We start from the raw sequence: 11,488 nt of genomic DNA, 5'->3' as shown, positions 1-11,488 counted from the left end.
GGCTGGGGTGGCTCCACCGTTTACCCACCTGACTTTGGCTCAGGTCATCATCCTAGGCTTTGTGGGTTTGAGCACCGCATTGGGTGTGTGCTCAAGCTCAGAGCCTGGAGCAGGCTTCAGAATCTGACTGCCTGTCTCTCTGCCCCTCCCCTGCTCATGCTTTGTCTCTGTCTCCCAAAAAAGAAATACATAGTATAAAAAAAAACAACAACAAACCTATGAGAGTGGAGTGTAGGCTTTTCGATAAGGAGAGGTAACAGGACTCCTGTAGAGGAGTTGGGGAGGTTGAGGTCCAAGTAGCAGCCGTTTCCTGTGCTCAAGTAGAGTTTGTGGGCTCTGTGGGAAGGGAGGTGCTGGGGTCTAGCTCCCACAGGTTCAGGGGTCCCTGAAGGCGGATGGTGTCAGCCAAAAGGAGTGAGATAGCTCAAGATTCTTTTTGATCACCAGGCAGGCATCTGCTCTGTCTCATTCTTTAGCTTTATTTGTAGTGAGAGGTACAAGGAGCAGAAAGAGCAGGGTATATTAGTAAATGATTTCTCATAAATAATGTTTTCAAAACAATTTTGCAGATCGGGGATTCTGCAGAAGGTACAATTCTAATCTTAGTCGTAATGATTGTTAAAAAAAAAAAAAAAACCAGCTACAGGCACTCATGCTATTATATGGGAAGGGCAGGTATTTTTTAAGGGTCCTTCTTTTCCCCATTGGATGCAGGAGAGCAAGATTTACGAAACCTCAAGTAGAGCCCTGAGAAAGCCATCTTTAGCCAGGAGGCAAACAGCATTCTGTAGTAAAGGTCAGTTTTACATGACTAAGGGTCAGTAGGCTGTTTATAGCTGTAAGAGAAGGTACCCAGAAAAACAGGATCCTCAGGAGACACAATGTCTGCTCTCACTGTCCCAAGACGAATGATACATTTTTGACATTTATCACAGTAGTGACTTGCAACCATATCCAGGAGTACAAAAAAGTCACTAATCAGGTAACTGCTCGGCTAGGAGGAAAATTCTAGGTGGCTTGCCTTAATTGCATTGGGGTGTATCTAGTTTGCTCATCTTTTCCCTGACCATGTGCAATCACGCCTTAGGGACAGGGCAGGGGGACAGGCTGCTCCTGACACTAATCAGCAAAGCAGTCCGAGGGTTGGTGCCCAAGCAGAAATGATAGTTCCAGGAAGGTAAATAGTGGTCGCTGCCTGGTGACAAAACACTTGGCATACTTGCCTTACCCTCACCAGGAATTTTCACTCAACCCTAAGTCTAAGGTGCCTCCCAACAAGGATGCCCTACCCCCCAAGCAGAGAAGGCAATCTCAGAGCTGGGTCTTCAGTAGGAGTTCATAGTTTCTCAATTGTTCCTGACAGGAAGGCTGGGAAGTTGTACCTTGTCTGCATTTGAAAATCCTGCCGGCAGGTGAGCAGTTTACCAGTGAGGAGACTGGTTTGCTGGCTTTTCAGACAAATTTCTCCTACTTGAGCTGGGATTTCTCCACAAAGATCTTCTGAGAAAGAAACATAGAGGAGAAGATGAAAGAAGAAATGGCCAGTTCTCAGGTAAGACTTGTGCCCCTGACCCATGGCTCAGTTGTCTCTTTCTCTGAAATTTCACGCATGTAGACATATTTAGAAAAATGTAATTGAACATCAAATGTCAATAAATGTCACCGAATTCACATTGGGAAGTAGTACATCAGTCTCTATTCAGAAATATATCAAAATACTGATGCTAATGAATAATACAAAGTTAAACTCGATGTATATGCTCTCATGCCTCAATAGATTAAATGGATTTGTTGACGGGAGCCATTCTGACTCACAAGTTTAGAATTCTCCTTGTGAGGTTACGGCAGGTTTGTAAGGTCTCTTTCCATTGGATGATGACCCACTTAGTTGTTTTTGCCTGAGCACCAACCCCCCCTCCCAAGGCCCCTTGTTGATTGGTATCTGGAGTGACGTGTCCTCTTATTCTGGCCCTAATACATGCTGACTGCACCTTGTGGAGGAACTTATTATAGGAACTTCTTTTGTGATTATGGAAGCAACCATTGCATCGATCTTCTACAAATTTATGTTCTGGTAAATTGTGACCTATCAAAGAATTTTATCATCAGAAATCATTGTCTAAGGCAAATGCCACTCATGTGCTATTCCCCATACATTTGACCTGAAATAAAGCTGAGTCTCTGTCAGTGCGGAGAAGCCTGCCTGTTGATCAGAAAGAATCTTGTGTTTCTCTCATCCGTCCTTTTCCCCAACACCATCCATCCTTCAGGGAACCCTGGACCTGCTGGGGCTGAACACCAGCACCATTTATTATAAACAATAAGCTCACATAATCCAGAGCCAGTAGGTTCAGAGCCTTCTAGAGAACCAAGAGAACTGATGAGTCCACTCTAGTCTGGGGGGCATGAGCTAAATGCCATAGTTCTAGTATGAAGGTGGCAGCTTCGAGACCCAGGAAGGGTCACCATTTCAGTTGGAATCTAAAGGGAAGAAAAAAGTCAATGTCCCAGTCTGAAGATCATCAGGAAGAATTCCCTCCTACCTAAGGGAGGACTTGACCATCAACTGATTGGATGAGGCCCATCCTCACTGGGGAGTGCAAGCTGCTTTAGTCTACCAGTCTTTACTCAGTCTAAGTGTTAACCTTATTCAAAACCTCCCTCACAAAACACCCACAATAATGTTTGACCAAATATCTTAGCTCCCTTGGGCCCTGTTGAATTGACACATAAAATTAACCATGACACTATCATACTCCACTAAATAAGAATATAAACTTCCCAATAAATTGATATGAAGAAAATCCTCAAAATGTCAATAGTAAATGGCAGCTTCCAATCTACACTTCTGTGTATAGTATATATATTCACATATGTACATGCATGTTAACTATAGTATATGAAAGTATTATTCTTAATCATTTAAGTAATAATTTTAAGTGTTGTTCCTGTTATATATAAATCACAAAATTCCATCTCTCAAAAAATGTTGAGTCCTATCTACCATTGGACATGGTGAAATTATGTTTTGCATATTCATTTACTTTTATCAACATTAAACTCCTAGGTAATAATTAATGGCAATAATTAATGTCTTTTCATTATTCATATATTGCAATCATTATTCATTAGTATTAAGAATCAGGCTTAGGAAGTCTGATTTATTAACTAAAGTTTATTGCATGAATCTGGTGGCTGGCCCAGAATTTGCCACCACAATACCCCACGGGGATGTGGTTGACCTGGTTGTGGTAAACCACGTCAGTGGGCAAAGGCCATCTGATCTTTTGTAAACCCAAGTGTAATTTTAAAGGTGATGGGCATTGGAAAGTCATAATGTTACTAATAAAAGGGCAAAGACCAGGTTCTGTGTTTAAGGGTATTTTCACAACGTAGATGAAAATATAGAACTCATTTTTTAAAATTAGGAAAAATCCTTCCTATGAGATTGTTCAGGAGTTTAAGTGCCATAGAGCACTGAAAGAATAAAACACTTCATCAATATGCACTTAAAAATATTTTTTGAAAAAAAAGTCAAGCGATTGAAATAGAAGAAAATTTCATGATGAAATTTGAATCCTTGTCATGGAAATGACGTGTTATATTACTTATATAATTCCCTAAAAATATGTGTCATATTTGGGATGCAAAATTTAATATTGACATGTCAGGAAAACGTGTCTTTTTGTGCCTTTCGTTTTTAATTTCTGAACTATCTGAAAGATTTGACAACCTGAAAAATACCTAGTTAAATCTTTGTACCAATTTTTTAAATTATAATTATCTAGTTGTTTATTATTATATGTGCAGGTATATATATTTATAAGGGCATATGTGTAGCATTTGTGTATGTGAGTGTATACATGTATTACATGTGTACATGTAGATGTAACATTCAGGAACTTATATGCAATAAAATTATTACATGTGTATTTGCATGCATGTGTATTATATATGAACAGCAATAATGATATTTGTGCATGTGTATTATTGGATACAATTTATATATAAAATTCCTGTTTCCACTAGGTCTTAAGTAATATAGCAAATGCTGCAAACAGCAAATATTTCATTAAAGTCTAGCAACAGCTGTTTAACTGTGTTAAGGCCTTTGACAGCCATGCCTGCGATTGCCCACACTAATTTTCAACATATCGAATGAAAGCCTCTACAGTTAATGGGAGTGTAGGCTGATTGTCATTAGGTCAGTCTTATGTCATAGTTTTGAACAATAAATAGGAAATGTTAAATGAGAAGTTTCTGAAGGACAAACCAGATGCCATTTTTTGTTATAGGATTGTGGAAAAAAGACAATGAGTTGCTGATTTCCTGGTTAGTGAAGAATGACGTTGGAGATAATAGGCATAAGGATTAGGACTTTATTAGGGCATATGGTATGTATAGTTAAAGTTTAATCTTATGTTTTTTTTAAAAAGGTAAACTACTAGAATTTAGAACCAATTTATTTTTTATAGTTTATTGTCAAGTTGGTTTCCATATAAACACCCAGTGCTCGTCCCCACAAGTTTTGAATGTCCAGATTTCATCCTTTCTCATTGCCATGTAGTATTCCTTTGTATATATATAAATTACATCTTCTTAGTCCATTCATCAGTCGATGGACACTTAGCCTCTTTCCATGATTTGAGTATTGTTGAATGTGCTGCTATGAACATTGGGGTACATGTAACCTTATGCATCAGCACTCCAGTATCTCGTGGGTAAATCCTTAGTAGTGCTATTGCTGGGCCATAGGGGAGTTCTATCATTAATTTTTTTGAGGGACCTCTACACTGTTTTCCAGAGTGGCTGCACCAGTTTACATTCCCACCAACAGTGTAGGAGGGTGCCCATCTCTCCACACCCTCGCCAGCATCTATAGTCTCCTGATTTGTTCATTTTAGCCACTCTGACTGGCATGAGCTGGTATCTCAGTGTGGTTTTGACTTGTATTCCCTGATGATGAGTGATCTGAGCATCGTTTCATGTGTCTGTTCGCATCTGGATGTCCTCTTTGGCGGAAGTGTCTATTCGTGTGTTCTGCCCAGTTCTTCACTGGATTCTTTGTTTTTGGGTTGTGGAATTTGGGTGCATTCCTTGTAGACTTTGGATACTAGCCCTTTATCTGTTATGTCATTTGCGACTATCTTTTCCCATTCTGTGGGGTGCCTATTAGTTTTCTTGATGGTTCCTTTGCAGTGCAAAAGCTTTTCATCTTGATAAGGTTTCAATAGTTCATGTTTGCTCTTGATTCCCTGCCCTTTGGGATGTGTCACGTTAGAAATTGCTGCGGTTAAGTTCAAGGAGGTTGTTTCCTACTTTCTCCTCGAGGGTTTTGATGGTTTCCTGTCTGACATGCAGGTCCTTCAGCCATTTTGAGTTTCTTTTTGTGAATCATGTAAGAAAGTGGTCTCGCTTTATTCTTCTCCATGTTCTGTCTCTCCATTTGAATTCAGGCCATGATCCCAGGGACCTGTGATCCAACCTTAAGTCGACATTCCTGCAGAACTTGGAGCCTAGTGAAGATTCTCATTCTCTTCCTCTGCTTTTCTCCCTCAGTTTGCATTTTTTTCTTTCTCCCTCCCTCTTTCTATCTGTGTCCTCCCCAAAGAATGAAAAAATAAAAATCTTGCAGACAACCTGGCTCCATGAGTAACTGACAACATCTGTCTTGACCTTGTAATAAGAGACCACGTGGCTGCACTACATGTTTGTGTGTTACCGTATCTGGGGGCACAACATATACAAAAAATTATGCCAAGTGGAGTTCAGGCTCAGTTCTTTGGGTATGAACCCAGCGGAGAGGTGCCAGGAGGAATAAAGTTGTTCCCTGGGAAGAAAAGCCTCAGTGTGAGAATCCTGCTATAAAAGAAATTTTAAAAAGATTTTTTTTTTTTTTGCTTCTGATGGTTCTGCTTTATGCTTTCACCTAATTTTTAACCATCTCAGAAATGATACCCAAGGTCAGGTGTTTAGAACGCTCCTCCTCTGTTCCTCAGAAATTTCTCTCCCTTCTCTCCAACCTGGCTTCCATTGGGCAACAACACTTATCACTTTGAATTAAATTCCTGCTCGTATTGAAAATAGTCCCTTCGTGATGGGTTCAGACAGGAGGGTGTTACATCCCAGTTTCCTTTTGCTGATGGAATCTGGTCCTGGGGTTGCACTCAAGGAGAACCATTCCCGTTTGGGTCTGAAATCAACGCTTTCACTGCTATGGGTGAATAGGTTTATGAAAATGCACAAATACATACGATGTCTATGAGGCACAGAATGCCCTAGAATGTTCCTGCTCCTTCGAATGTGGAAAGGATACTTGAAAATATTCTAGATACTACAAGACATGGAAACTCTATGTGATTGAAGGGTTTATAAATCCACTGTATCCTTAAAGTTGTTTATATTCTGATTTACTGCTTGGGGGGTCTCAAGAACGCATGGTGATCCTGAGTCCAGAGGTGTGCCTGAGGCACTGCGATCAATGTTTTTCCTGTTATCTGTTGTTATCTTATGTTATGGGGCTTTATGCTCTCTGCCATATTTCTCCCCTGTAATGTTCATATTTTCCTTCTAATCAGGTGAAATGATTTTAGGAAGATTTCCCGAGTGATTTCCATACACCGTCATATTTAACCTAGAATCTTCTTTCTCCCCGTTTCTCTTTCCCTCTAGTTTTTTAAAAGTTTAACTCTTTTGAGAGAGACAGACTAGGAGCAGTGGACTTGCAGACAGAGTGCATTAATTCCAAGCAGACTCCACGAGGTCAGTGCAGAGCCTGAATTCCGGGCTAAAGTCCCAAAACCATGAGACCTTGACTTGAGCTGAAATCAAGAGTCAGACGGTTAAGTGACTGAGCACCCAGGCACCCTGGTTTGGCCATTTCTGGTGAGGAGAACAAAGGCACAAGAAATGTAGATAAAATTCAATTTTCTTACACCTTGCAACCCCCTGGGAAATACTGGAGACTGGTAGAGGAGGATATGGCTCAAGGAGTATACAACTGCTTTAAAGTTAGTGCTTTTTGGGAGGCAAAAAGCAAGCTTCGCTTGACCATAGCCAGACTCTCAGGATCCAGTGAGTTTTCTTTTCCTATGAAAATCCCTTGGGAAACTTTTATGTCCATCCCACAGCTTAAAGTATATGATCAATGGCTCCTCACAATCACACTGCCACTCATTCTATTCACAGACCCTGTCCCTGTGCTTTTATAAGGTCAGCCTCGCTCACCGAAAAGGCCTCAAGAATACTTTCTTGAGCATTTATTTATTCCTGGCCCACCTGAGGTCACTTTTCTGGGGCAATGAAGGTTCTCACTTCTGTGTAGTAGTTGTAATGACCTCTTGGAGTAGAGGTTCTCAGTACGTCTGTCCTTCATCTCAAAGGTTTTTATTATCTTTGTAGTTATGACACAGACATACTCTTATTTGTACTTTTTGTGTTTTTAGAAAGTGAAGAATCACTTAATTAACAAGTTTGGGCACCTTAAAATCCTGAAGTACCAGAGAGCGCATATGATGATTGAAACAGGCACCCGTTTCAATGAGGGGTGCCTGAGTGGCGCAGTTACTTGTGTCTTCACTCAATTTCAGTGCAGATCATGATCTCGAGGCTCATAAGATAGAGCCCAATGTCAGGCTTCATGGTAACCTTAGGAATGCTCTTGGGATTCTCTCTCTCTCTCTTTTTTCCCTTTTCTGCGTGAGCAATCTTTCTTTCTCAAAATAAATAAACATTTTTTAAAAGGCTTTCAAGGTGCCAGGTGACTTAGTTGGTTAAGATGGTTAAGTATCTCCCTCAGGCACCACGCTCATTAAAACTGGCTTTTAGGGGCACCTGGGTGGCTCAGTCGGTTAAGGCTCTGGCTTCAGCTCAGGTCAGCTCTCACGTTCGTGCGTTCAAGCCCCATGTCAGGCTCTGTGCTGACAGCTAGCTCAGAGCATGGAGCCTGCTTTCAGTTCTGTGTCTCCTTCTCTCTCTGCTCCTTCCCCTTTCATGTTCTGTCACTCTCTGTATCGAAAATAAATAAAACATTTACAAAAAAACCAAAAAGGCCTGTTTTTAGTCACCCTGATGATTTTCTATTCTATCACTTCTAATCTTATACAACTACTTGCAAACGGTATGGATGTGTGCATGGAATGTATAAAGGTAGATTGGTTTTGTGTGCACACCTTCTGAGCATCATTCTCAGGTTTGACACCAATATGAACATTGATTTGGGGTCCGTTGGGTGTATTAACCTGCGTGTCCTTTTACAGGAAGTGACTGTAGGTCAGTTTACCTGAGTTAAAATCTGATCTGTACCATGTACCGGATGCTTGACAAAAGATTCACGAAAAATAGAAGAATCATGTGTTCTCTTAGATTATTATAATTTGTTTTTCATGAATTTATGAGAAACTGTTAGATGCTCTCTACTAACCAGGAAATGCTTTTAAACCTTGTTGCCTTTCTTGCTAGTCTAGTAGAAATTGTATTTGCTATGATCCCATTCAGTTCCAAGTCCCCCAAGAGTTCTTGTCATTGAATTCTTCCTCTTTGTTATTGAAATATGTATCCCATGATTCAAAGACTACTGCCTTGTTAGAAATGTGGACTCAGAACTTTCCCAGAACTCCTGAACAGAATCTGCATTTTAATAAGATCTCCATTGCACTACTGTGAATTCTGATTCATGTTAAAATATGATAAGTATATATGTATCTCATCCAAACTTTCCTTTAAGAAAGAGACACCACATGACCCACTCAGCTGAACTTCCAAGTTCAGCTCAGGCCAGGATCTCTCAGTTGATGGGTTTGAGCCCTGTGTTGGGCTCAGTGCTGACAGCTAAGAGCCTGGAGCCCGCTTTGGATTCCGTGACTATCTCTCTCTTTGCTCCTTCCCTGCTCATAGTCTGTCTCTCTCTCCTTCAAAAATAAATGGTCAGTCGCAAAAATAGTATAATACAATAGACACATGTACTGTCTTTCAAAACTAAACAGTCACAAAATTTTTTTACAAATAGACACCACATGGGCTATTGGTGTAAATGTAGAATGCAAAAGTGTGTATGTCTAGGGGGTGCCTGGCTGGCTCAATCAGTTAAGGGTCTGCCTTCGGCTCAGGTCATGGCCTCATGGAATGTGGGTTCAAGCCCCACCTCAGGCTTCTGTGTCTCCCTGTCTCTCTGACCCTCCCCTGCTTGCGTTTTTTCTCTTTTCTATATAAAATAAATAAATAAATAAATAAATAAATAAATAAATAAATAAAGTGTGTATGCCTGTGTTGATGCCTTTATTTTATAAATTCTCTTGAATAAACCAATATTTATATCGTTTTAGCCCTCAAGGTTAAAGAACATATTAGAGCATAATACTGTGTCCCCAATCGTCTTACTGCAGAAAGTAAGAAATTCTTCTAAGCCAAACCCAGTACTCCTAATGTAACTGAACGAACTGGAGTTTAGTCCTTGATGAATCATAAAAATTCTACCAGGCAAAGATGTCAGACAAAGGAAAATTTTTTTGCAAGAAATAAGGAGATCACAAGGTATAACTTTACAACTAGAGACTCACAGAGGAAAGAAAATGGTTTCCTTTTTTTTTTAAATATATTACCTTGATTTGAGAGACAGAAAGGGTGGAAGAGGGGCAAGAGAGAGGCACAGTGAGTATCTCAGGAGGTCCCTGCACCATCAGCAGTGATGCGTGTTTGATCTCACAAACTGTAAGATCATAATTCAGCTGAAACCAAGAGGCAGAAGACTGAGCCATTGAGTCGCCCCAGCATGGTTTCCACGTATTTGGGGTTAGGGTGGATATTTAGAAAGGGGAGGCTGGGGATACAATGGCACTTGAGCCTTAAGAACACAGTTCTATGCATTTTCAGTCTGTTACATAGTAAATGGCAGTTGTGCTCCTCCTTGAGGAGTGATCTACGTCTTAAAATGAGGTCAAAGGGAGATCCTGAGCATGTAGCCTGAGCGTGGAGCCCGGTTCGAATTCTTCTCTCTGCACAACCCATACTCGCGCTCTCTCTTTCAGGAAATAAACATTTTTGAAAAGTAACTGTGTTCACTCCATGCTCTACTCTGATGTTCATCTGCATACAGGTGCCTCAGGGGCGAAGCCCGAAATGAGCCACTTCAGCGCTTCCCCAGGGTAGTCATCACCTTATGTATTTCCACCACAGCACACTGAACTCCTGGGTGTTTTCTCTGCAGTAAAAGGGAGGTGTAAATAAGAGGCTAAGTAAAATGAGGGACTGAGGCCTATGGCACATGCAGGTAAGCAGTGCAGATCAAGTTGCGGGGTCCAGCTGGTGACATGATCTCCCTCCTGCATCTTAAGTACCATTAGGACCTCCTGCTGTGTCCACTTGGTAACTGTGGTGTTTGTTGCAGGGACTGCTGACCTTCAGGGATGTGGCCATCGAATTCTCTCAGGAGGAGTGGGGATGTCTGAACCACAGTCAGTGGGAACTGTACAGAGATGTGATGTAAGAGACCTACGGACACCTCGTCTTCTTGGGTGAGGCTTATTCCCTCTAGATTTCCCAAGCACCACTCAAGGGTTTTGTTCCTTCCTGTGGAGACTGTCTCTTAGAAGCTTTCTGTTGCATGCCTGGGATTCAAATCCCTACAGTAAAGAAAGAAGGAGGGGTTGGCAGATGTAGAGGAAAGACTTCATGATGTTTCCTTTCAGGTGAGTTTTCCTTCTCTTAGAGTCACATCATTATTTCATAGATGGATGGCATTTCTAAGTATTGAGTGGCATAAAATGATATTTCCGTCTTCAATATGAATTTCTACTCATGTTGGTAGTGGTTAAGACTCAGAAGTGAAGATCAGGATGTGAAAGTTGGTAATCCATCCTGTGTGTTCCAAAGGGGCTGTTGGGCAACAGCACTTGGGCATGATTTTCCAGAATTCCAGAATGTCCTCTTTTCGCTACTGAGTTCAATACTGGGTGGAAAGGTAGAATCTCCAGCAATACTCTATTCCTTTGTTCTAACAAACAGGTCTTGTTGTGTCAAAGCCAGACCTGGTCATCTGTTTGGAACAAAAGAGGGAGCTATGGGAAGTGAAGAGAAAGGAGAAAGTAGCCTCATACCCAGGTAAGTGGGAATGGATGAGGCAGATGACAGAGCTGAGGTCCAAATGTGAAGGATGAAGAAAGACCGTACTCTGTGATTTGAGCAGCCATTCTGGAATGGAAATCAGTTTGTAAAACCTAGTTTTATGTCAATATGTTTCACAGAGGCCCATCTGCTTTCCAATACATCACACCCTCACAAATCTCTAAGGATTCTCCTTCAGTTCCACTTAAAGGTCCTTTACGTCCACAGTGAGGGCCTCCATAATCTCATTGGCTCTCCATTGCTTTGAGGGCTTGGGGTATTCTCTGTGTTGCTGAGGAAGTCTATTTTCGTTCATTTCTGAGTGTTTGCCTTGAGGGAGAAGTATGTCAGGGTAGCAGTAAGCATATTGGGATTTGGTGCAGAAATC

At 41.1% G+C, this 11,488-nt stretch overlaps 1 protein-coding gene across 1 annotated transcript in view; it reads left to right on the top strand.

The window, feature by feature from the left end:
- The window catches only part of LOC115292546 (zinc finger protein 678-like), a 23,261-nt gene that overhangs the window by 11,167 nt on the left and 606 nt on the right, over nucleotides 1-11,488 (top strand). The window lies entirely within an intron of this gene.

This window comes from Suricata suricatta, chromosome 5, assembly GCF_006229205.1.
Source record: "Suricata suricatta isolate VVHF042 chromosome 5, meerkat_22Aug2017_6uvM2_HiC, whole genome shotgun sequence".
Classification (NCBI taxonomy): domain Eukaryota; kingdom Metazoa; phylum Chordata; class Mammalia; order Carnivora; family Herpestidae; genus Suricata; species Suricata suricatta.
Note: the sequence above shows the minus strand (reverse complement) of the source record. Positions and strands in the feature narration are given on the sequence as shown.